This window comes from Malaclemys terrapin, chromosome 17 (genome assembly GCF_027887155.1).
Source record: "Malaclemys terrapin pileata isolate rMalTer1 chromosome 17, rMalTer1.hap1, whole genome shotgun sequence".
Classification (NCBI taxonomy): Eukaryota; Metazoa; Chordata; order Testudines; family Emydidae; genus Malaclemys; species Malaclemys terrapin.
The window spans coordinates 26,483,966-26,510,123 of record NC_071521.1 but is presented as its reverse complement, the minus strand read 5'-3'; the positions used below and the strand labels follow the sequence as shown (position 1 = coordinate 26,510,123).

Genomic DNA, 26,158 nt, shown 5'->3' with positions numbered 1-26,158 from the left:
AAGAACCTACAATCCAATTGAGAAAACATGCAGTAGGGAAGAAAGGATCCTTGTGAAAAAGTCTCCTCTAAACTCCAGACATTGAACATGCAAAAGCTGACTTTTGTTGCTTCAGAATCTAATTGCTCCCAAGCCCCATTTTAATTCAATCTATCAAAAGATCAGATTCACAATAATTCTCCTAATTGGCAGCCATGCATTTGATTGGGAACAGGTCTATCCAAAAATTGAATTAGTTTGGGACAAGAGTTATTGCTCACAAAAAGGTCTGGAATAGCCCCAGGCAAGCCAGTCGCATTTTGAGGAACTTTTGTTCTTTACCTCTCCCTCTAATTACTTTAGACATAATGAGAGAGAGAGAAAAACATATAGAAGGCTGCAAATCCAAACCCATTAAATCTGTTTACTGCAAATCCAGTGGGTCTGGACAGGCACTTTAGAACAAGGAGAGAGCGAATAAATGGTTAATAGTGGTCATGGTTTCTCCCCCTCCCTGGGGTGAGGCGCCTGTCACAGGAGCTGATCTCAAAATGCTCTGCAGAGTAAAAGAGCAAAGGCAGAAAGGGATTAAGGGTTCAGAGGAGATTTACAAAGGAGCTGGAGAGTCGGTGAGGCATAGGGATACAGAGAAGGGGACAACTTATACCTCATATTAAACATTGAAGTGAATGATATAGCTAATATAATCTACTGGGCAGAGGGGGAAGAAAGAATCCCTCTTTCCATATTTGCTGCCCAAACTCAAGGGTTTGGCATGAGGAGTACAGAGGCCACACAGGCATGATCAGACTGTGAGTAAATTAAGGGAATATTAAGGGCTAGTGCAAATAGCAGAAGAAAGTCACTACTGTATCCTCAGTGCTCTCACCTGGGAGCAAGCAATACAGGTGGGCTCAGTGTTTATTTGTTCAATGCATCTGAAGGGCCTATTGCCTCATCTACATGCACATACAACTGTTAAATTTCAAAGCCAAAGAGCCAGAGTGGAGGACACACACACACACCTCAAATCTCTCCTGCCCAAGCAAAGGGGCAAACAACTGTACAGCTCTGTATATTAGGTCATGCAAGAGACATGCTGCATGGGCACTGCAGAGCAACCAGGGCCTTGAGCAGAAGCACGGTGCCTCAAATAGACAGAGACTCAGGAGACCTGGGCTCTCTTCCCAGCTCTACCAGCAATTTGCCGTGTGGTCTTAGTTAAGTCATTTAGCACCAGTCCTGAAGGCTCTCCCAGTGCTTGACAAAACTGAAAAGCATTGCTCTGCTCCCCTTGGAGAGATGTGCTAGGTAGCCCTATTGACTACAACAGACTGTGCTCTGGGTCCTTTATGGTCTAGGATTCTATTCACAACAAAATGATCCAATTTAAAAAAAAAACAATGAAATGAAAACCCACCTCAACCATCCTAAAGCCACAAGCTACAGGAGACAGTGGGAAGGGGAGTGTTGTGTGCAGAAGAGATGGAGAAAGGTCTTCAATATGGGAGCAATGGTGATCAGGAAACAGCCCAGCTATTGCAGAAGTTTTTAGGTGGTTGGGAAGTGGAAGGGGAGAGGCTGAGATAAGCACACCAGAAACTGATGCAGGCTGGAGTGAGCTCTGAGTTTACCAGTGCTCTCAAACTTTTTTACTGGTGACCCCTTTCACATAGCAAGCCTCTGACTGTGACCCCCCTTATAAATTAAAAACACTTTTTTATATAATAAACACCATTATAAATGCTGGAGCAAAGCAGGGTTTGGGGCGGAGGTTAACAGCTCGCGACCCCCCATGTAATAACCTTGTGACCCCCTGAGTGGTCCTGACCCCCAGTTTGAGAACCCCTTTAAGCTAAATAATTAAGTGATGTTTCCAGAGTTTGAGGATTTTGTGCATTCTGCCACCCCTCCCTTCCCACAGTAGGATAATATGAAATCCCCCGTGCCCCCCACAGGAAACCGCCTTCATTCCCCCACTGATGTCTTTAATTAGGGTTACCATACATCCGGATTTTCCCGGACATGTCTGGTTTTTTGGGCTCCAAATCCCCGTCCGGGGGGAAATCCCAAAAAGCCGGACATGTTTGGGAAAATTGGGACATGGGGGCCGGCGGTGCCGGGCCGGGGGCTCGGGGGCCGGCCAGGCCGGGGGCTTGGGGCTGGCCGGGCCGGGCCGGGGGCTCGGAAGCCGGCAGTCAGCCGGGCCGGGGGCTCGGAAGCCGGCAGTCGGCCGGGCTGGGGGCTCGGGGGTCGGCGGTCGGCGGGGCCAGGCCGGGGGCCGGCGGTCGGCCGGGCCGGGCCGGGCCGGGGGCTCGGGGGCCGGCGGTGCCGGGAGCCTGCGGGGCCGGGCCGGGGGCTCGGGAGCCGGTGGTTGGCGGGGCCGGGGGCTCGGAAGCCGGCGGTCGGCGGGGCCTGGCCGGGGGTGCTGGGCGGGCCGGGGGTGCACGGCCGGGGACCGGCAGTGCTGGGCGGGCTGACCCAGGCTGGAGACGCCGGGGGGGGGGGCCAGACTGGGCCGTGTCTCCTCCCCCCACACCCCACTTACCTGCTTCAGGCTTCCTGCAAATCAAATATTCGCGGGAAGCAGGGGAGGGGGCGGAGTTGGGGTGGGGACTTTGGAGAAGGGGCAGAGTTGGGGGGCGGGGCGGGGCCGGGGCCCTGTGGAGTGTCCTCCTTTTGGAGGCTTAAAATATGGTAACCCTACTTTAATGGCTTTTCCCTGGATGCACCAGTGTCCAAATTAAACAACTATCCCTCTGTCTTAGAGTTTTAAACTGCCACCCTTCTCCCTAACATACGGAGACCTGTAAAATCAACAGCAATAGCCAAGTCCCTAGCAGACTCCAGGAAGTCTTGGCTCTTCTTCCTTTTCAGGTAAAAAACTGTGTGGGAGGTAGGGATTATTTTTTAGATTTTAATGATTTACTCTTTGTCTTGGGATGCAGGGGATGTCAGCAGTGGGAGGAGCATTCAGAAAAAGCTAACTACCTTAACGAAATGACAGTGAAGTATTTGAGTGAGAAAGTGGGGTTTGGTTCTATTGTGCTGTTTGGGGGGGGGGAGGGAAAGGGATTGGTTTTGTTTTTTCAAGTCTGAGTTGGTTAATACTGCCCTTGGTGTTCACACAAAGCCCCGCACACCTTTCTCCCTAAGGAACGAGGACCACCGCTCTCCCCGCCACCCCTCCCACCCCCAAGATCTCTACAGCTATTTGACAAATGTAGTAAGATATTTCGTGAGCCCTTAAAGTAAGGTAATGATGGAAAGACAGCTCAAGCCATTGTGCAAAGGGAATCAATACATGGAAAAATCATTTAAAAATAAGAGTCGCCCCCCTGGAGAGCAAGGAAAAAGTCAGCCTGGCTGCATGGTGAGTGCTGGGCACTAATCGACTGAAGTTACAATCAAGGATGTTCACTCTCCCCAGCTCATGGTGGGAACAGATGGCTTGGAGCAGCAGCTCTAGTAAATTAGTGGGTTTGTGGGTCTGCAACAAGTCTTAAGGCAGCAAGAGCAATCCAGAGTAACAAGTTGGCTGCCAGGCGAAGAGCTGCATATCCTGCAAGGGACACCACTTTTACAAAGCCAGAGTCTAACTAGGGCCAGACACTAACTCCTATTATGGCAAAAGCTTTAAATAGGTTCAGTCCAGAGCACACACCCAGCTATCAGTGGCAGGTATTTTTATGCGAAGGGGAGGTTTGCTCTCCAGACTGCACTGCTGCCTGCTCTAGCATTTGTTAATGCACTCAGGGAAAGAGATAAAATTGCATAGTGACTACTGAGACCTGGACAGGTTCACCTGCTACACAGCACTTCTAGCACATGCAACGGGTTCACCTGCATCCTCAACAGTATCCTACTGGGTGAGGAAGAAAAGTAGGGAAGGGAAAAATAGGTTAAGGGATAAATTTCTTCAGCATCTCGTTTTGCTGACGCTTTCACATCACAGTTTAGTTCTGGGGCCAGCTCTCTATACAGGGGCAGTGAGTTCCGTTTGGAAGCTCATCAAGACATTAAGAGAAGCAGACCAGGACTTACACACAGGATTAGGAGTGCAGAACCAGATCCTGAGTTCTAATCCCAACTCCGGACACCAATTCCCTTCATCGCTTTGGGCCAGATGTAGGTGGGGTCACTCCTCTGTGGAGCCCTGGGACTGACGTAGCAGAGTATTACTGGGATTATAGAGAGCGACTGAAGGAAGATTGGCAACCTCTTGGCTTACTCTCAGAAGATGCAAGACAAGCACTGGTTGTACCATAGGGATCCCGATGCTCCCTGTTTCCCAGGGTATCTGCAAGGGCCAGTTAAGAAGAACGAGGTGCTTTGAGGAGGCAACACACTATATAAACACGAATCCCATGCACTGTTACAGACTAGGGACCGAATGGCTAGGTAGCAGTTCTGCAGAAAAGGACCTAGGGGTCACAGTGGATGAGAAGCTGGATATGAGTCAACAGTGTGCTCTTGTTGCCAAGAAGGCTAACGGCATTTTGGGCTGTATAAGTAGCGGCATTGCCAGCAGATTGAGGAACGTGATCGTTCCCCTTTATTCGACATTGGTGAGGCCTCATCTGGAATACTGTGTCCAGTTTTGGGCCCCACACTACAAGAAGGATGTGGAAAAATTAGAAAGAGTCCAGCGGAGGGCAACAAAAATGATTAGGGGTCTGGAGCACATGACTTATGAGGAGAGGCTGAGGGAACTGGGATTGTTTAGTCTCCAGAAGAGAAGAATGAGGGGGGATTTGATAGCAGCCTTCAACTACCTGAAGGGGGGTTCCAAAGAGGATGGATCTCGGCTGTTCTCAGTGGTGGCAGATGACAGAACAAGGAGCAATGGTCTCAAGTTGCAGTGGGGGAGGTCCAGGTTGGATATCAGGAAAAACTATTTCACTAGGAGGGTGGTGAAACACTCAAATGCGTTACCTAGGGAGGTGGTGGAGTCTCCTTCCTTGGAGGTTTTTAAGGCCCGGCTTGACAAAGCCCTGGCTGGGATGATTTAGCTGGGAATTGGTCCTGCTTTGAGCAGGGGGTTGGACTAGATGACCTCTTGAGGTCCCTTCCAACTCTGATATTCTATGATTCTATGATTCTATAAAGGATAGTTCACTGTGGCTCTTCCCTGGAGACAGCCAGGTCTGTTGCTCAGACCTCTCTGGGGTAAGCTCTCCAGTGGCAGCCAGTCCTTCACACATCCCAGAGAGACACTACAGGTCATGAAAGGTCTAGACTGTGGGAGGGATCCAGACAAATGCTGAAGAGGAAGCACTCAACCTGGTCTAAGGATCTGTTTACACTTAACTAGAGGTGTGACTGCAGCCCATGCAGACGCACCCCAGCTTGCTTAGACCTAACTAGTGCGAATACCAATAGCAGTGAAGCCCTAACAGCACAGGCTTCAACCCAGGCCAGCCACTCAAGTCGATATCTAGGATCCCTGGCAGACTTGTAAAGCCCATACTAAAGACTGTGCTGCTGCGGCTTCACTACTATTGGTACCAGAGCTAGATCGGGTACATCTACACATGCTGCAGCCACAACTCCAACTGCAGCACAGACAAACCCTAAGACTCCTAGTGAGCAAATGGAGCCCTTCTTGCCAAGCCAGACAGCTACGTGGATTCCAGTACACTGAGCCCGCTTTGAAATTAATACCTGTCACAGACATAACCACAGGGCATAACCAAAAAATAATCAACTCCCACAGCACTTAAACATGCTCCACACAATAGAGTTGTTTAGCTTTTCACACACCAGCTATTCAAAGGAATAAAAGCCATCCATTTCCATGGCTACTGCCCAGAAGTATGGAACCCTTGCAAAACACCTATCAGGTTCTCTTGTATGAGGGTTATTTTCTCTATTCCTGGAATAGTGTTTGTCAGAGGTCCTAGTGACAGTACATGAATCAGCCATGTTGGGAGGGAGACATCAGTCCCCAAATGGTTCCATCTTGCAACACAGGTGGGACAGCATTCCTGATTGGGGGACAACTATGTGGCGAATGGGTCTCGTGACAGGGTTGATTTAGTAGCAAGGACAGCATTTAGAGGTTCACAAACTAAAGCCAGCTAATCTCTACATTCCCCAGAGCAGGTAGTGAAAGTTTCAGGATTTAAAGCTGATGCCAAACTGTAATGAAAGCCCTGAAAGCAAACCTAGAGAAGAAGAGAAACTGAACTGTTCACAAGTCATAAGCACAAAAGACACAGTTTCTGTGCCATTCCCAAGCCATGAATCTGCCAGTCCTGCCTGATGCTAAGAAGCGATACATACAAGAAATACATGGCTGTTATTAGCAGCCTACTTACAGCAGTCCAGCTGGCAGCCAGCGATTTCCAACCTTCCTGACTTGCTCTGAGCAGCCACCCTCGAGCTCAGAGCTTTTCAAAGGAAGAACCCCAGCCAGATGTGGGAGGGGGAGGAGAGTCCATAGACACACTGCAGTACTATTCACTCATTCAACCTGTGGTCTGCAGTGAATGGTCTGAGCTAGTCATCATAAGACCAGAGTGCTGCCTCCGGTTTATTCCATTTCCTGACACCCTTGCCAGCTTCAACTGCTTCCTCTCCAAAATAAAAGCCTGCCTCCTGGGCATCACTAAACCCAAGGAGATAGTTGATGGGACACTCAAAAGCACCCAGCATATTCTACCTGTTGTATGTCATGAGTTGGGGTTCTAAAGCTGTATTTCTTGGTTTCCCAGCTCAGCAAGGTGTGGACTCTGTACAGCAAGTCTCAACCCAGGATCACAGTGGCCGTACACAGTGAAGTATGTAGGATGCAACAGGTTGATACCCCTAATCCACCTCAGAAGGCACGGGGGAAGTGAGTCTTTGAGGGTTCAAAGGAGGAGAGGGCAGATCCTGTGACTGTTTAGCTGGGAGATGCCAGAGATGCCTAGGCGGGAGTGAAAGAGGCGGGGCAGGAGGCAAGGAGAGCAGGGATGTGGCCATGGTACAGCTGTGTTGAGCTATGAAGGGGAGGACGAGTGTCTTGGATGTGATCTGAAAAGGAGTGTGAAAGCCAGCAATGGGACTGGAGAAAGGGAGATGAGGACAGACTGGCGTGTGAGGGAGATGGGCATTTGGGCAGCTGCATATAGCACGCACCAGAATTGGGGGCTTCTCTTATCTAAAGAACAAAACTCGAAAGAATTCACAGCCTTGTTACCATTTAAGACAGATTTCCAGTGGCCTCTGAAAACCTCAGCCTAGGAGTATTACTGTACAGACCCGGCACCTCTCGCTATGGACCCAAGGGATCTGCCTTGTCTCCTCACTGCATAGGGCCATAGTGGCCTGTAACAGCCCAGGCTGACCTGTGCCAGTCCCAGGCATTGCTCGTTAGCCCATGTGCTAAAGAGACCATCCTAGCTAGTCCAGACAAACCTAGAGATTATAGGAACCGGTCTCCTGAGAAAGATGGAGCAGATCCCCGCCTATGCATGTCAGGAGGGTTTGGAGGGACTGTTAGGACAGGTTCTAGTAAAGCAGGGGTGGGCAAACTTTTTGGCCCGAGGGCCACATTGGAGTTGCAAAATTCTATGGAGGGCCAGGTAGGAAAGGCTGTGCCTCCCCAAACAGCCTGTCCCTGTCCCCCTCCCCCTCCAGCCCCCTCCCACTTCCTACCCCCAGACTGCCCCCCTCAGAATCCCCAACCCATCCAACCCCCCTGCTTCTTGTCCCCTGACTGCCCCCTCCAGAGACCCCCCCGCCCCTAACCACTCCCCCCGGACCCCACCCCCTATCTAAGCCCCCCTGCTCCTTGTCCCCTGACTGCCCCGACCCCTATCCACACCCCCACCCCCTATCCAACCCCCCCATTCCCCGTCCCGTGACTGCCCCCCCCCAGAACCTCTGCCCTATCCAACCATCCCCTGCTGCCTGTCCCCTGACTGCCTCCTGGGACCCCCTTCCCCTTATCCAACCCCCCAGCTCTGGTCCCCTTACCATGCCGCTCAGAGCAGCGTGTCTGGCAGTGGCGCGGAGCCAGACACGCTGCCCTGCAGGAGCGTGCAGCCCCGCACCGCAGAGTGCTGCTGGCATGGTGAGGTGAGGCTCCGGGGGAGGGGAGTCGGCGGGAGAGGGGCCGGGGGTAGCCTCCCTGGCTGGGAGCTCAGGGACCGGGCAGGATGGTCCCACAGGCAGGATGTAGTTTGCCCACCCCTGCAGTAAAGAAATATCCAACTCATGGACCCATTTCCACTTTTAAATACAGTCCGTGGGCTGGAGTTTAGGACTCCAGCTTCCTTCAGTGCCTGTCGGATCTCCCTGCCAGCGGTCACTGGGAGGGTCTGGGTCCCCGCAGGGGTCATCAGGCAGCCTCACAGATATCTGGGGAGAATCTGGCCATATGCAGTAAGTAACAGGGGTGGTTTATTTTCTGTTATTTTTTACATTTGATACCACTCAGTGGGAATCTCCCCCTCTTAGGGCCACTGCTGCTGCTGCCCTTCGGCCTCTTTCCTCCCCTCCCCAATTTTTGTTTCTTTCCCTCCTCCCCATCTCCTGCTTCCTTCTCTCTTTACCCACATTCATGCTTCCCAACAGACAGGGCTGTGCCCTCCTCACACAACTGTGTGTAGGATCCATGGCAGGAGGCCACCAGCTTTCACACTCTGCTTCTGCACACATAAAACAATGGCCTGATTAGAGCAGGGGCTTGGTTCAAATGCTGGCTTGTGTATATTTCCCGGAGCTGCACAATTTTGATAGGGAAACCAGAGAACAAAGCAGCACTAGTTAAGCTTATCAAAGAAAGGCCAGGGAGGACTAAGTAGCATGATAGCCTACATCTGACCCAACCACATTCTCTCTCTTTGCCCCAGAGACAGAGCTGCAGACGGGCTTTTAGGAGATACTCGCTGGAGCTAACTTAGCGCACGCACATGCACACCCCCACCCCCACCCACCAGAGGAGAGGCCAGTGCTCTTCCCCTTAACAGGATTAGGATCACGTTCCTTCATGGAGTTTATTTTCATAATGTACAAAAAAACTCGTCCAGTCAGTAGAGCTCAATTGATCTACTCCCCACATAAATGGAGAGTCCTAATGTTCCAGCCTGTTCAGATTTCCCAGGGACAATTCTGAACTTTCAACAAAATAGGAGACGAAATAGGGAATTAAAGACAATACCTTCCTACAAGGACAATGCCACAGAACTCTACGAAACAAGGTTTTATTCAAGCGGAGTTTACTAAAGCAGTTTCTACTATACTGCAAGACAGCAGAGTGCAATATTGGATGGCAGACAAAAGCATTCAGCCATAAAAACAACGAGGAAGGGATATTGAGAGGCACAGGAAAGGGTATAGATACAGTTTAACAAGGACAGAAATACAGGGGGGTTGAGATATAGAATCATAGAACCACAAGTGTCATCTAGTCTAACCCCCTGCCAAGATGCAGGATTTGTTGTGGCTAAACAGATGGCTATCTAGCCTCCTTTTGAAAACCTCCAGTGAAGGCACTTCCATGACTTTCCTAAGCAGTTTGTTCCATTGTCCTACTATTCTTACAGTTCAAGTTTTTCCTGAGATTTCATCTATATCTGCTGTGCTGTAGTTTGAACCTATTGCCTCTTGTCCTGCCCTCTGTGGCAAGAGAGAACAATTTTTCTCCATCTTTTTGTAGCGGCCTTTCAAATATTTTAAAACTGCTATTGTGTCCCCCCTTAATCTCCATTTTTCCAAACTAAACATTGCCAGTTCTTTCAGCCTTTGCTCATATGGCTTGGATTCCATCCCTTTGGTCATCTTTGTCGCTCGCATCTGGATTCTTTCTAATTTCTCTCCTTTCTATACAGCGGTGACCAAAATTGGACACAGTCCTCCAGCTGAGGCCTAACCAGTGCTAAGCAGAGCGGTACTTGCATGCTCTGTTAATGCAACCTAAAATTGCATTTGCTTTTGTTGCAACAGCATTGCATTGCTGACTCATGTTGAAGTTGTGATCCAGCACACCTCCCAGATCCTTCTCAGCAGTGCTGCTGCCAAGCCATTCTGTATTTGTGCATTTGGCTTTTCTTTCCTAAATGTAGCACCTTACATTTGTCTGTGGAATTTCATTTTGTTGTTGATAGCCCAGTTCTCCAATTTATCAAAATCCTTTTGAATTTTAGCTCTATCCTCCAACGTGTTGGCAATCTCCCCTACCTTTGTGTCGTCTGATTTGATCAGTATGCTCGCTATACCTACATCCAGGTCATCAATAAAGATTTTAAACAACACGGGATCCAGAAGAGATCCCTGTGGAACCCCACTTGAGACCTCCCTCCAATCCGACATAATTCCATTAATAGTTATTCATTCACATTTCTCCAGATTACTAATGAGAATGTCATGTGGGACTGTGTCAAAAGCCTTTGCTAAAGTACAGATATATTATATCCACCGCATTCCCCCATCCACCAAATCAGTTACCCTGTCAAAGAAGGAAATCAAGCTGGTTTGGCATGATTTGTTCTTGGTAAATCCATGCTGGGAGTTGAGCATCAAAGACAGGAGTGTCAAAGACAGGAACACTTCCTAAGCTGTTTCCAGGAAAGCCTACAGCTGTTAGGGGACATGGTTCAGACCTGGGTCTGGGTTTGGAGCAGGCTAGCAGGTCTGGCTCAAACCAAGCTGGAAAGGGCAGGAAAGCAGGGGCAATAGTAGTATAGAGGGTGAACAATCTATGAGTAAAAGAGATTTATTTAATGGTAGTCTTGGCACATCAGTTGCCAGTTCCCATGGGGGTTTCTGTGAGCCAACCCGTTACAGCGGGGACCCCAGGGACAAGACAGGAGCCACAGGACATGCTGTGTGACCCCTTGAAACATTCTGGTGACCCAATTTTGGATCTCTACCCACAGGTTGAGAAACCCTGCTCTAGACCAGAACTAACATATTTAACTTGCCACATCAGGAAGCTTCTGAAACTAAGGATTTGGAGACACTCTTATCTAGATTCCTGGACTTTGAGAAGAATGTATCCCAAAAGATGCAGTGGGCACATAGCAGCCCTCCAGTGGGTACTGATCAGCAGCAAGGCTGGTGTTAATAATTTGTTATAGCAAGGGCCATATTACTCAACTCTTGCGCTTCATGGTGCTTTGTCTTGGCAGGGTGAGGCACAGGGACAGACTGATAAGATCTATTTACGCAGGAGTCTACCACTTCCCAGCGGGATCTTAAGCCTGGTATGGAGTTATAATTAGGAACAGGTTGCTTATCAAAGTTGTCTGCTCAATAGCAGAGACGTTATTAATGCAATGAGCAGCCTGGTCATGATCAGATTGAAGTATAGTCCCCCCATCTGGCCTGGGCACTCATGGAAAGGTCAGAAAAACAGTTGTGACAAGACAGCAGGTTTGAACTTCCTTCCAACTAGGGGCAGTTTGCCTACAACAGTATTACCTTCCCAGGTAAAATACATCCTAAACAAGCTATTTAAAGATACCTTCAGCAATAACATGCAATTAAAAGCAGATGTTAATGTGCTCCCAAATAGGACTGATCCCAGGCACCAGGAGGCAACTTCAGAAGATCCTTCTGGATAGCCCCTGCGTGTGCAAAGGACACTTGTGAGAATCTCATCAGGACCATACTGTTACAACTGCACCTCTGCTGTGTTCTGCCACATGCTATAAATGCACAGAAAGCAGTACAGAGGGATGCAGTGAGCTCTGCTCCCACAGTATTGGTAACGCAGAGATGGGTGAGCCTAGCTAGAACAGCAAACATTGAGTACTCCGGAGAAAGGGCATCTGCATGATTCTGTGAAGGGCTAACAAAGGGCAAAAGAGGACACACGCAGGCTGACTGGCTCACTCTATATTTTTTCATCTTCTGCTTCTGCTCACTGGCACTGCAGAGCACATTGACTTTTAGTAGGCATCAGACTGGCTCTCTGGCTTCTCATGCTCCCATGTCAATGGTCTTCAAGATTCTGCTTTCCTGTGACATGAAGAGGAGATGCTCTTCAGAGTAGGGAGAGTCTTCATTGTGTCCTGGACAGCCCAGATGGTTATTTAAGCACTGACAGTCAATCTAACCCTTGTGCCAAGTAAGTCTCTTCTGGGGATCTGACCACTTCATGGGATGCTTTTCACCCTACCCTTGCTTTGGCACGAGGAGCTCTGCTAAGCTTTGTGTTTGCCATGCCCATGATTTCTGTGGCAAAACCCAGGAATATTTCATGGTCTTTTCCCTCCAGCTGCATGCTACTGAGTAAGCCTGTTCTCACACACTTCACTCTTGTGCTTTTTTGATAACTGTCCCTAATAGTCTGAAAGCTTATAAAGATATTTTCCATTAGAAAAGGATTAAGCTAAAAGTCACTAAAACAGCATGGGCCTGGACTTTTTGTAAACTAAAATTATGACCTTTGTACCGTTGTCATGATTTTCCATTTGTTGTCACTTCAATCAGCCCAAGCATGGCTTGTTAGGGGAGCTGGAGTTTGCAGCAGGGTCTTACATAAGAACTTAAGCCCTACCTCATCTCCAAGCCTCGTGCAGCCTGTACAAAAAGCTACCCCTCTGCTTTTAGGACACATTTTTAGATGTTTAGTTGTACAAACTGCTGAATGAATTATTACTTGTACTTTACACTTCCACAGGGCCTCCCGCCCAAGTGTTTCAGAAGTGGCTCAGCATCATCCTCCCTATTTGACAGAGGGAAAGAGGGAAACTAGACAGAGAGGTCAAGCAGAGGAATCCAGATCCCATTCCTCCTACCCTCCTGGGGTTTTCACAAAGCAAAAAAATGTCAGTAGAAAGATATTGCAAAAAAGGGCCATTCTGAACCATGTGAAATGGAAACTAGCAATTTTCACAAAGTAATTACCTGATTTTAGCCAGCTTTATCTAAGAGTCTAGGTAGAGAGTTTACTATTCAAAAAAAGGGCCAGGATTTACCACATCCAGGTATTTGTTTTTACCTTGGGACTGGCAGCTATTCCCAAGTTCATAACAGAACAGATTAAATACCACAGCAATATCCAATAGTATGTTTTAGCAGCAGCCACTATACTAACAAGAAACAGAGGGTCCTGTGGCACGTTTAAGACTAACAGAAGTATTGGGAGCATAAGCTTTCGTGGGTAAGAACCTCACTTCTTCAGATGCAAGTAATGGACACCTGAAGAAGTGAGGTTCTTACCCACGAAAGCTTATGCTCCCAATACTTCTGTTAGTCTTAAACGTGCCACAGGACCCTCTGTTGCTTTTTACAGATTCAGACTAACACGGCTACCCCTCTGATACTATGCTAACAAGACATTGCTGCTACTTTTATTACATTTAGACAATATCCTCTAGCAACACTTAGAACAATTCATCTCAGTAACACACAGAAAGCACTACTGGAGATCTTAAAAGGACAGTCTACTTTAAAAAATATTTCAGATTTTTTTTTTTTTTACCAATTACTGTTACAATACTCAAGATGCCTATAACTGAAGGAGTATAAAGAAAAAAGTTATTTATTTTTCCAGTTCATTTATTTTTTATATTTAGCACTGCTGTGAGTTGCTGGCTGAGTGTGTGTTCACTCTCTGTGTTGCACTGGTTCTGGCCAGGTAGCCAGCACAGCAGACCTCGATCCCACAGACTCAGTTCAGTGGCGAAGGCACTCAGCCAGGTTTATTGTCAATGAAGCACAGTGATAGCACTCCATAGATCAGGGGTGGGCAAATTATGGCCCGCAGGCCCTTGTGCATGGCCCCTGAGCTCCCGGCCAGGAAGCTACCCCCAGACCCTTCCTGCTATTCCCCCTCCCCCGCTGGGCGGCAGGCTGATCTCCCAGGGCAGCATAGCTGCAGAGCTGCAGCCTGACCCGGTGCTCTGTGCTGCGCAGCTGCCTGTCCTGGTGTAGCCATGCCACCAGCCACACGTGCTCTAGACAGCGCAGTAAGGGAGCAGGGAGCAGGGGGGTGGGTAGGATAGAGGGCAGGGGTGTGGATAGGGGTCAGGGCAATCAGAGGGTGGGGAACAGGGGGGTTGAATGGGGGCAGGGATCCCCGGGGGGCAGTCAGGAATGAGAGGAGGGTTGGATGGGGCGGCAGGGAGCAGTCAGGGGTGGGGGTGCTGGGGGCGGTCAGGGGACAGGGAGAAGAGGTGGTTGGATGGGGCAGGGGTCCCGGGGAGGGACGGGGGGGCATCAGGAAGGAGAGGATGGGGCAGTGGGGGGTAGTTAGGAGCGGGGGGGGGTCCAGGGGCAGTCAGGGGACAGAGAGCGGGGGGGGTGGATGGGGCAGGGGTCCTGGGGGGCTGTCAGGAAGGAGAGGGGGGTTTGGATGGGGCGGCGGGGAGCAGTTAGGGGCGGGGGGTCCAGGGACGGTCAGGGACAGAGACCAGGGGGGTGGATGGGGCAGTCAGGGGGCAAGAAGCGGGGTGGTGGTCAGAAAGGGGGTGGGGACCATGCCACGCCTGGCTATTTGGGGAGGCACAGCCTCCCGTAACTGGCCCTCCATACAATTTTGGAAACTCAATGCGGCCCTCAGGCCAAAAAAGTTTGCCCACCCCTGCCATAGATTCTACAGGGATACTAAGACAGTTATGCCCGTTACAATGGACCAGCAATCAGTGAGCAGCAGGACCTTCAGCCAGATAAAGACACCCCCTGGTGACAACTCTTTTATTCCCTGATACAAACCAGTTACGTATTCCTCTGATGTGGTTAGTAACCAACCTTTACTTTGTACCTCTTGGTTTGATCAAAATATCTCTATCCCTGTCATCCTGATCTTATCTTTAGGAGGAGTCAGTGTGTCCCTGTGTCATCTTCGGGGTGTGTGCTGGTATCGGGGTGTTCTGACATGATCCTTCTGGAATGTGTTTATGCAAGTATCCAGTGTGTAGCACTTCCTAGGAGTGTTTGTGGTTTTGCAGCACGAGCCATGTTCATGTACCAGACAATGAACCTGTAAGCAGGCATATTTTGTAACAGGGCCTGACTTTTGCTCACAGTCTGACTCTTGCTAACTTTGCTTTATATTACCAGACCCCATGATTCAGGCTCTCTCCTTCTAGTACAAGCACCAATGATATGTGATCAGTTTCAGTTTTCCACTATACAGTAAAGTTTTTCCATCAGTTTCTTCTGCTGTTTTTGTGGGTTTTCACACAGCAATGAGTACACGGGGGCCAGGGGAGAAATGTAACAAAGTCCATAAAAATTGACTGGGGGAGTCCCACCATTGCAAGTTGTGACATTACCCAGGGTACAGTCTGGACTGTTGATCAGCTGTGTCCACTCAATTCTCCAGTTTGAGGTACCAGCCTCTAGCGGGCAAAATCACTCCCAGTTGAATTGCATGAATGCTCTGGCTAGCCACTCATGAATTACATACAGGGTGACACCAGCAAACTCCCAGTCCCAGCTCTATCCCAGGGAGGAGGGATAGCTCAGTGGTTTGAGCATTGGCCAGTTAAACCCAGGGTTGTGAGCTCAATCCTTGAGGGGGCCATTTAGGGATCTGAGGCAAAATCAGTACTTGGTCCTGCTAGTGAAGGCAGGAGGCTGGACTTGATGACCTTTCGTGGTCCCTTCCAGCTCTATGAGATAGGTATATCTCCATATTTTTTATATATTTTCCCCCAGAAATGTGCATCTTGTACTGCTCAGCTCTCCATTGGACAATGTAAGATCATAGAAGGTCCATCATTTCATCAATGGAAAATGATATGCACAAACCTTGTTATCTCAAGTGGAGGTTCCTAACACTTCAATCCAAACACACACTGGCTTAGATAAAACAATAAAACAAGCTTATTAACTACAGAAAGATAGATGTTAACTAATTACAACTAAAGAGGCTTAAAAGTAAGAATTGGTTACAAAGAAAATAAAAGATAAAATGCAGACGGATATCTAACTTAGCAAGTTAAATGGATTCAAAGAAAAGGTTTTTCTCACCACATGCTTTACAGTCTTTATTGTCTGGAAGCCTCCAGACCAGGACCTCTCCCCCAGTTCAGTGTTTCTTCAGTTGTTGCTGCCGTGAACAGAGTGGAGTACAGAGGTAATTTACGTTGTATGTGTTCTCTATTCCTATAACACTCTCCTCTCTTTGAGGATTATCTCCAGCTGGGTTTCAGCTGACAGCCACTCTGTTTACACAGGAATCCCCAGCTGTTCTATTGTCTATATGTAAAGTTCCTGCTTATACCCTTCTTTCTGCTGAAGAATGGCTGATTACCTAGGTGAGAGTTTATGATAGTCCATTTGATTATGCTGATACCTGGCCGAGACGTCAGTGTGTCTTTTGTCTCTGAAGAACTGGTTTGGGCCTTCTTTTCTAACTTTGGGACATGTCAGCACAGTGTTATCCAGCAGAATCTTATAACTTTACATACAATCTTGCCACACATATTTTATCAGGAAAATAACATTCAGCAGATTATGAGTTTTTAAATGATAGCTCACAAGCAATGTTCCCTCTAAATTTTTACATGTGCAAATGAATTTTGTTATGTGAACAAATATGGAGGTGATGTGTGGCAGGGGTGGGGCCGAGGGATTCAGAGTGTCGGAATGGGCTCAGGGCTAGGACAGAGGGTTGGGATGCGGGACGGGCGAGGGGTGAGAGTTCTGGAGTGGGGCCAGGGATGAGGGGTTTGGGGTGTAGGAGGGGGCTCAGGGCTGGGACAGAGGGTTGGGGTGTGGGGGTGGGTGAGGGCTCCGGCTGGGGGTGCGGGCTCTGGGGTGGGGCCAGGATAAGGGGTTTGGGGTGCAGGCTGCCCCGGGGATGTGGAAGGGAAAGAGGACTCCCCCCAGCCCTCTCTCGCCGCAGTAGCCAGAGCTGGGGCGCCTCTCTCTTGCCTCAGCAGCTCCAAGGCTGAGGCCGGGGGAGAGGCACCTCTCCCCGCCTGCATGATCCTTAACAGCCTGCTGGGCAGTCATGCAGCTTAGAGGGAATTTAGCTCATGACATAATTTGTACAAATGTATCATAGTTTTGTAAAAAGGATGAATTTAGGGGTACAGTTGTGACGTTGTGCAGTCTATATGGTTTTATAAAAATATGATAATTAGTGAATATAATGTAACTGGGATATGCTTCATGCAAAAGGTCTCTTGTAAGGTATCATTACAAAGCTTATAATCTACTGAGTGTGATCATCCTATTTGTATAAATGTACCACTCTTATATCTGAAACTGGGAATATGAAATATAACTCTGAGGGCCTATTGTAATTATGGAACGTGTGGGCCATTAATGGTGGTTTGGAATCTTGATGACTCCCATTAACCAGGACCATTGTTTGCAGATGGCTGTGTTTTACCTGTGAGTCTTCCTGTATACGTGTGTGCTGGCAAGTGGGTAATGAAGTCTTGCAGTGACATGTGATCATGTCACCTGAACTGGAATCCATCTTTAACCTGGTGCTTTTCCAGTGGGGGGGCGGGGGGGTAGAAACCAGAGGGACAAAGGGTTCCCGCCTTATGCAAAAGATATATAAAGGGGTGGAACAGAACAAAGGAGAGAGAGGAGCCATCATGAAGAATCCCCTAGCTACCACCTGAGCTGGAACAAGAGCTGTACCAGGGGAAAGAATTGTGCCCAGGCCTGGAAGGTGTCCACTCTGAGAAAAAAACTTACTGAAGCATCTCTGAGGGTGAGATTATCTGTATTCAGTTTGATTAGATATAGATTTGCGCATTTTATTTTATTTTGCTTGGTGACTTACTTTGTTCTCTCTGTTACTACTTGGAACCACTTAAATCCTACTTATTTAATAAAATCACTTTTCACGTATTAATTAGCTCAGAGTATGTATTAATATCTGGGGGAGCAAACAATTGTGCATATCTCTCTATCAGTGTTATAGAGGGCGAACAATTTATGAGTTTACCCTGCATAAGCTTTATACAGAGTAAAATGGATTTATTTGGGTTTAGACCCCATTGGGCATCTGAGTGTTAAAGACAGGAACACTTCTGTGAGCTGCTTTCAGGTAAAGCTGCAGCTTTGGGGCAAGTAATTCAGACCTTGAGTCAGCGTTGGAGCAGACGGGAGTGTCTGCTCAGCAAGACAGGGTGTTGGAGTCCTGAGCTGGCAGGGAAAACAGGAGCAGAGGTAGTCTTGGCACATTAGGTGGCAGCTCCCAAGGAGGTTTCTGTGGTCCAACCCGTCACAACAGTCTGTCACACAAATATAGTATTTGAAAGGCCTTTCTGGACCCCAACTAGATTTTGAGTTGACTGTGTCCCTTTGACCCCCACAAACAAGCTCCAAATTATGATGGGTTCTCTGTTATACAGATCTTGTGAAGAGATTGTGCCATCAATCCTGAGGCTACTTTATAGCATGAAGTCTACAGTGTGTCCACATTCATCGTTCACTAACGTCAGGAGGACCCATTAGAAAATCGTGGCAGAGTCTGGCCACTGTAGTTACTAGAAGCCCAGATGTATGTTCAATATCAATTTCAAGATTTTGGGCTAGCCATCTACCTAGAGCAATGCTACTCAGAACCAAGCTATAAGTGGATCCAACTCCACTACAGTTCAACCTGCTTAGCATGGGTAAAAAGTGGGCCTATGATGTCTTAGCCTCAGTCTACACTAGGAGCATTTCACCAGTATAGGAATACCAGTCTATTATACCAAAGGCAAAGCACTTCTAGTGTGGCAGCTGTTATATCAGCAAAGCAGCACTTTGTACTGCTGCAGTAAAACCACCGTGCATGAGTGAAACAAGCTATACCAGTAAAAGTACAGTTCTGCAGCTGTGTCTACACTAGGGTCTTCTGTGGGTTAGGGCTCAGCCCTCTTCAGACAAGACAGGAGACAGCTATGTCAGCAGAAGCCTCTAACATAGAGCAGCCCGGAAGTCAGGTCAGATTCATGGAAAGCCACTTTGGCCCTAACAATGCTCATACTTCCTGGAACACGACTCAACATGCACATAAGCAACCCACGGCAGCAATGGTTCTTGGACTGCAGATCATCCTTTGGACTTTCACTCCCACTCTACCGGCTTGGTCTTGGGTCCAAGCTCATTAACGCTAGTTTTGTTATTGGGCAAGAGTGCCCAAAGCTTCTAGTCAGAGGGATTCTCTGCACATAATTCAGTTCAGAGCCACAGAGCACTCACTGGTCAAGTGGGGAGAGTTGGCCAATCAAACATTACTGGCTCCCCTCCTGTCACCAGTGGAGAAGGACAGAACAGCCAGGAATGGAAGAGGCAACAATCTCCACTTCCTCATGTAATTAACTCTTCTCAAATAGACAAACCGCATTCAGTAACAGCACTTTTCTAACATTACTCAACCACAGCCACAACTGCTGCAGTTGCCACAGAAGTGTTGTGTAATTGAAAGTGAGAATGTGACCATGAGATGGTTGAGTTCAGGATCCTCACAAAAGGAAGAAATGAGAGTAACAAAATACAGACGTGAACTTCTGAAAAGTCTCCCTTAGGGAACTGATGGGCACGATCCCCTGGGAGGCTAATATGAGGTGGGGAAAGGAGTCCAGGAAAGCTGGCTGTATTTTAAATAAACCTTATTGAGGGTGCAGAAACAAACCATCCCAATGTGCAGAAAGAATAGTAAATATGGCAGGCGACCAGCTTGGCTTTACAGTGAAATCTTCGGTGAGCTTAAACACAAAAAAGGAAGCTTATAAGAAGTGGAAACTTGGACAGATGACCAGGGAGGAGTATAAAAATATTGCTTGAGCATGCAGGGGTGTAATCAGGAAGGTCAAAACACAACTGGAGTTGCAGCTAGCAAGGGATGTGAACGGTAACAAGAAGGGTTTCTACAGATATGTTAGCAACAAGAAAAAGGTCAGGGAAAGTGTGGGACCCTTAATGAATGGGGGAGGCAATCTAGTGACAGATGATGTGGAAAAAGCTGAAGTACTCAATGCTTTTTTTGCCTCGCTCTTCACAGACAGGGTCAGCTCCCACACTGCTGATCTGGGCAATACAATATGGGGAGGAGGTGAGCTGGACATGCACAAGTCCATGGGTCTAGATCTAATGCATCTGAGGGTGCTGAGGGAATTGGCTGATGTGACTACAGAGCCATTGGCCATTATCTTTGAAAACTTGTGGCGATCGGGGGATGTCCCAGACGATTGGAAAAAGGCAAATATAGTGCCCTTCTTTAAAAAAGGGAAGGAGAACCCGGTGAACTACAGACTGGTCAGCCTCACCTCAGTTCCTGGAAAAATCATGGAGCAGGTCCTCAAGGAAACCATTTTGAAGCACTCAGAGGAGAGGAAAGTGATCATGAACAGTCAACATTGATTCACCAAGGGCAGGTCGTGCCTGACCAACCTGATTGCCTTCTATGATGAGATAACTGTGTCTGTGGATATGGGGAAAACAGTGGACATGATATATCTTAATTTTAGTAAAGCTTTTGATACTATCTCCCACAGTATTCTTGGCAACAAATTAAAAAAATATGGATTGGATGAATGGACTATAAGGTGGATAGAAAGCTGGCTAGATTGTCGGGCTCAACGGGTAGTGATCAACAGCTCGATGTCTAATTGGCAGCCAGTATCAAACGGAGTGAGCCAGGGGTTGATCTTGGGGCTGGTTTTGATCAACATCTTTATTAATGATCTGGATGATGGGATAGATTGCACCCTCAGCAAGTTTTTGCAGATTACACTAAACTTGGGAGAGAGGTAGATATGCTGGAGGATAGGGTCCACAGTGACCTAGAGAAATTGGAGGATTGGGCCAAAAGAAATCTGATGAGGTTCAGCAAGGACAAGTTCAGACTCTTGCACTTAGGATGGAAGAATCCCATGCACTGCTACTGGCAGGGGACTGACTGGCTAAGCAGCAGTTTTGCAGAAAAGGACCTGGGGATTACAGTGGATGAAAAGCTGGATATGAGTCAGCAGTGTGCCCTTGTTGCCAAGAAGGCTAACGACATATTGGGCTGCATTGCTAGCATATCGAGGGAAGTGATTATTCCCCTCTATTTGGCACTGGTGAGGCCACATTTGTAGTATTGCATCCAGTTTTGGGCCCTTCACTGCAGAAAAGATGTGGGCAAATTGGAGAGAATCCAGCAGAAGGCAATGAAAATGATCAGGGGGCTTGGGCACATGACTTATGAGGAGAAGTTCAGGGAACTGGGCTTGTTTAGTCTGCAAAAGAGAAGAGTAAGGGGGGATTTGATAGCAGCCTTCAACTACCTGAAGGGGGGTTCCAAGGAGGATGGAGCTAGGCTGTTCTCAATAGTGACAGATGACAGAACAAGGAGCAGTGGTTTTAAGTTGCAGTGGTGGAGGTCTACATTGGATATTAGGAAACACTATTTCACTAGGAGGGTGATGAAGAACTGGAATGGGTTACCTAGGGAGGTGGTGCAATCTCCATCCTTGGAGGTTTTTAAGGCCCGGCTTGACAAAGCCCTGGCTGAGATGATTTAGTTGGTGTTGGTCCTGCTTTGAGCACAAGGTTGGACTAGATGACCTACTGAGGTCTCTTCCAACCCTAATCTCCTTTTTGTATGATTCTATGAATGTGAATGCTCACAAGACACATTCTATTATGGAGGATAGGTCCATCCCTGGCTATTAGCCAGGATGATCAGGAATGCAACCCCATGCTCTGGCTGTCCCTAAACCTCTGACTGCCAGAACCAGGGAGTGGATGACATGGGATGGATCACTCAATAATTGCCCTGTTCCCTCTGAAGCCTCTGGCAGCACTTGCTGTCAGACAGGATACTGAGTTAGATGGTCTGACCCAGTATGGCCATTCTTATGTTATCAGATGCAAGCCACACTGCGAGAGTTTGAGAATCCCTGCTTAAGCTTTTACACTGGAACCAGTGTGTGTGTGTGTGTGTGTGTGTGTGTGTGTGGGGGGGGGGGGGGGGGGGGGGGGGAGGTGGAAGGGTTCCACTTTCAGCACTGCTACTCATTTAGGCCCTGGAATACTCTTCAATTGCTATTCAAGCCAAACCCAGCATTAAAAGCCCTATCCAGCACGTTACACTAGGTGCCCTCAATCCCTCAGAGGACAGGTTCCTTAGAAAATTAATGTTTACCTCATTCTCTATAGAGATACTGTACTTTGCATGTACTTCAGGGCAGTTTCCACTAACATTTTTGTCCTGCCTACAATCATTTTACATTATTTCAGGATTTTTGACTAACTGACAATAAATCAGAAATGTGACCCCGTAATAAATACTTCATCAGGGAATATTTTCATCACACTTTGAGAAACAATCTTAAGTGGCACCCAAATGAAGTTAAAATTCAGCCAATGCATCCTCAAGATACCAATGAGGAAAAAACTTCCTCCACTTGCAGAAAACTTAAGGTGACTCATCACACCCCACGGCATACACTAGCGGGCCTGAAATAGCTTGCTCCCTAGCAAGATAACAATATAACCTAGCTCTTATACAGATGAGCAAGTCTTACATAGAGACCATAAAATAAGACAGAGGACACTACATGTGATGACAACATTAGTTTATCAGGGACCACACTGAGCAGGAAACAAAGGCTGACAAACACAGAACCTCTCCACAAACTGACTCTTGGGGAGTAGATGCAGGAATGGTTCTCTCCTAAGCGGTACATAAGAGAAGCAGGGGTTAGAGATCAATGGGAGCTGTTGAGTGCTCAGCACCTTTGAGAATCAGGCCACTTGGTTAGAAACCAAAATATAGATTTAGAAGCCTAAATTTAGGCTCTTACTTTTTAAAATCTCAGCCTGGGGTTTCTTGCCATAGAAATCCTCCTCACAGAAACTCAGCGTTACTTACTTAGAGAGTTAGCACGGAAAGATGCACCACCTATGCTGCAGGAAGCATGTGAAGGTCAATTCAAAACATTTTCAGAATCTACACAACACAAACAGCATCCTACAGGAGTCAATACTCCTTCTGAATTAAGTATTAGAAAACCACTCAATTCCTTGTTTACACATATTGGTCTAGATGGTTCATATAAAATTCTATCTATCCCTGTGATTTCATATTCAACCGTTTCAAACTATATTTCAAACATAAGCTCCCAAGCTGCTTTTTAGCATAGTATCCAAGGACTAAATAAATAATTAAATATATCCTATCTCCTAGAACTGGAAGGGACCTTGAGGTTACTGAGTCTAGCCCTCTGCCTTCACTAGCAGGACCAAGTACTGATTTTGCCCCAGATCCCTAAGTGGCCCCTTCAAGGATTGAACTCACAACCCTGGGTTTAGCAGGCCAATGCTCAAACCACTGTGCTATCCCTGTACCCCAACTAACTGGCTCACAGTCTCCTTTCCTTGTTATATGTCCCTTAATCCAAAATAAACAAAAGAAAATAATAAGCCATTTGATTGTACTTTGCTCCTTCACTTTTTTATCTCTTAATGTCTATTTATCAAATGTTTCACAGGTGAGCCTCAGTTCACTGAGATGAGGTGCAGCTGCTGTACTGACTACACCACTGTGACTTTTGGGGATTACCCATGCAAGTAAGGGGTTCTGTCACCACCCACCCTCTAAACTTGGGGTGCCTTAATACTACGCTGCTGTGGTTCAGACCTCTGACACCAGTAGCATGCCCATAAGCACAAGGTCTCCCACTAGCTTTCATCAGCCTTGTTACTCCTTGAAGAGTTACAACCAACAGTTCTTCCAGTCCCACATCTCCCCAAATCTACCTACCCAGATTCTTAATTACCAGACAACTCTGACTGTTCCCCTCAGGTTAGTCACCCTGGAAGGTGTGAAATCAGCCTCTCCATCCCACCCCCTCAGTTATCAGTTCACTTTGGGGCACACACTCCACACAGTTTACACACCAGAGACCCGCTTGGGGTAAACACAAAGAAGACGTTTATTTAATAGAAAAACCACGTATTAAAAGATTAAATAGTAAGGGAGGGCAAACATATACAAGTTACACAGAAAATAAACAAAGACCCAATCCCAGGCTTGACACTTCTATCTTAGATAAATTCTAGAGCTATCAAGCAATTAAAAAAATTAATCAAGCGATTAAAAAAATTAATCGCGATTTAATCGTGGTGTTAAACAATAATAAAATACCATTTAAATATTTTTGGATGTTTTCTACATTTTCAAATCTATTGATTTCAATTACAACACAAAATAAAAGTGTACAGTGCTCACTTTAAATTTATTTTTGATTACAAGTATTTGCACTGTAAAAAAACAAAAGAAATAATATTTTTCAATTTACCTCATACAAGTACTGTAGTGCAATCTCTTTATCATGAAAGTTGAACTTACAAATGTAGAATTATCTACAAAAAGAACTGCATTCAAAAATAAAACACTGTAAAATTTTAGAGCCTGCAAGTCCACTCAGTCCTACTTCTTATTCAGCCAATCGCTAAGACAAACAAATTGTTTAAATATGCAGGAGATAATGCTGCCCGCTTCTTGTTTACAATGTCACCTGAAAGTGAGAACAGGTGTTCGCATGGCACTGTTATAGCCGGCAGTCGCAAGATATTTACGTGCTAGATGCACTAAAGATTCATATGTCCCTTCATGCTTCAACCACTATTCCAGCGGACATGCGTCCATGCTGATGACTGGTTCTGCTCAACAACAATCCAAAGAAGTGCAGACTGAGACATGTTCATTTTCATCATCTAAGTCAGATCCCACCAGCAGAAGGCTGATTTTCTTTTTTGGTGGTTCGGATTCTGTAGTTTCTGCATCGGAGTTTTGCTCTTTTAAGACTTCTGAAAACATGCTCCACACCTTGTCCCTCTCAGATTTTGGAAGACACTTCAGATTCTTAAATGTTGAGACGGTGAGAAATCTCACATTGATACCTTTTCTGCGTTTTGTGAAATCTACAGTGAAAGTGTTAAAACGAACACGTGCTGGGTCATCATCTGGAACTGCTATAACATGAAATATATGGCAGAATGCGGGTAAAACAGAGCAGGGGACATACAATTCTTCTCCAAAGAGTTCAGTCACAATTTTAATTAACACATTTTTTTAACAAGCATCATCAGCATGGCAGCATGTCCTCTGGAGTGGTGGCCTAAGTATGAAGGGCAATACGATTGTTTAGCACAGGGGTCGGCAATGTTCGGCTCGCCGCCCCCATTGGCCCGGGATAGCGAACCGCGGCCAGTGGGGGCCGCGATCGGCCGAACCTGCCGCGTCAGCAGGTAAATAAAACTGGCCCGGCCCGCCAGGGTGCTTACCCTGGCGAGCCGCATGCCGAACGTTGCCGACCCCTGGTTTAGCATATCTGGCACGTAAAGTAAATACCTTGCAATGTCAGCTACAAAAGTGCAATGCAAATGCCTGGTCTCACTTTCTAGTGACATTGTAAATAAGAAGAGGGCAGCGTTATCTCCCAGGGGAAGGAATAGCTAGTGGTTTGAGCATTGGCCTGCTAAACCCAGGGTTGTGAGTTCAATCCTTGAGGGGGCCACTTAGGGATCTGGGGCAAAAATCAGAACTTGGTCCTGCTAGTGAAGGCAGGGGGCTGGACTCAATGACCTTTTGGGGTCCCTTCCAGTTCTATGAGATAGGTATATCTCCATATATTATTATTATTTTTATCTGTAAATGTAAACAAACTTGTTTGTCTTAGCAATTGGCTGAACAAGAAGTAGGACTTAGTGGACTTGTATGGTCTGAAGTTTTACACAGTTTTGTTTTTGAATGCAGTTATGTAACAAAAAAAAATCTACATTTGTAAGTTGCACTTTCACAACAAAGAGATTGCACTACAGTTCTTGTATGAGGTTAATTGAAAAATACCATTACTTTTGTTTATCATTTTTATAGTGCAAATATTTGTAATCAAAAATAATATACACTTTGATTTCAATTACGAAACAGAATACAATGTATATGAAACTGTAGAAAAGACATCCAAAATATTTAATAAATTTCAATTGGTATTCTATTGTTTAACAGTGCAATTAAAACTGTGATTAATCGCAATTAATATTTTGAGTTAATTGTGAGAGTTAACTGAGATTAATCGACAGCCCTAAAAGATTCCTTTTTCTAATCCAAGTTACCTATTGCTTTTGAACAGTTCCCCAGCATACCCCCCTCAAATTCCCCCCCGCACACCTAAATTTAGCAGGGATGCAGCATTTCACAGGGCTTTCTGCCAAAAGGTGTCCCTCAGTTTCCAGATTTCTTTCACTTCAAACCCCTTCCACTTTAACAGGGTTTGAAGTTTATTTGTTTCTT

At 46.9% G+C, this 26,158-nt stretch overlaps 1 protein-coding gene across 4 annotated transcripts in view; it reads right to left on the bottom strand.

Annotated features, from left to right (window-relative positions):
• Positions 1–26,158, bottom strand: part of SLC31A1 (solute carrier family 31 member 1) — a 65,464-nt gene that overhangs the window by 10,916 nt on the left and 28,390 nt on the right. Inside the window, exon 1 of one of the 4 annotated variants that reach the window (XM_054007192.1) lies at positions 6,300–6,402. The exons of the other annotated variants lie outside the window; for them this stretch is intronic. The gene's annotated coding sequence lies outside the window, so the exon portion shown is untranslated. Of the gene's footprint in view, positions 1–6,299; positions 6,403–26,158 lie in introns of those variants that run through there. 4 annotated transcript variants of the gene reach the window in all.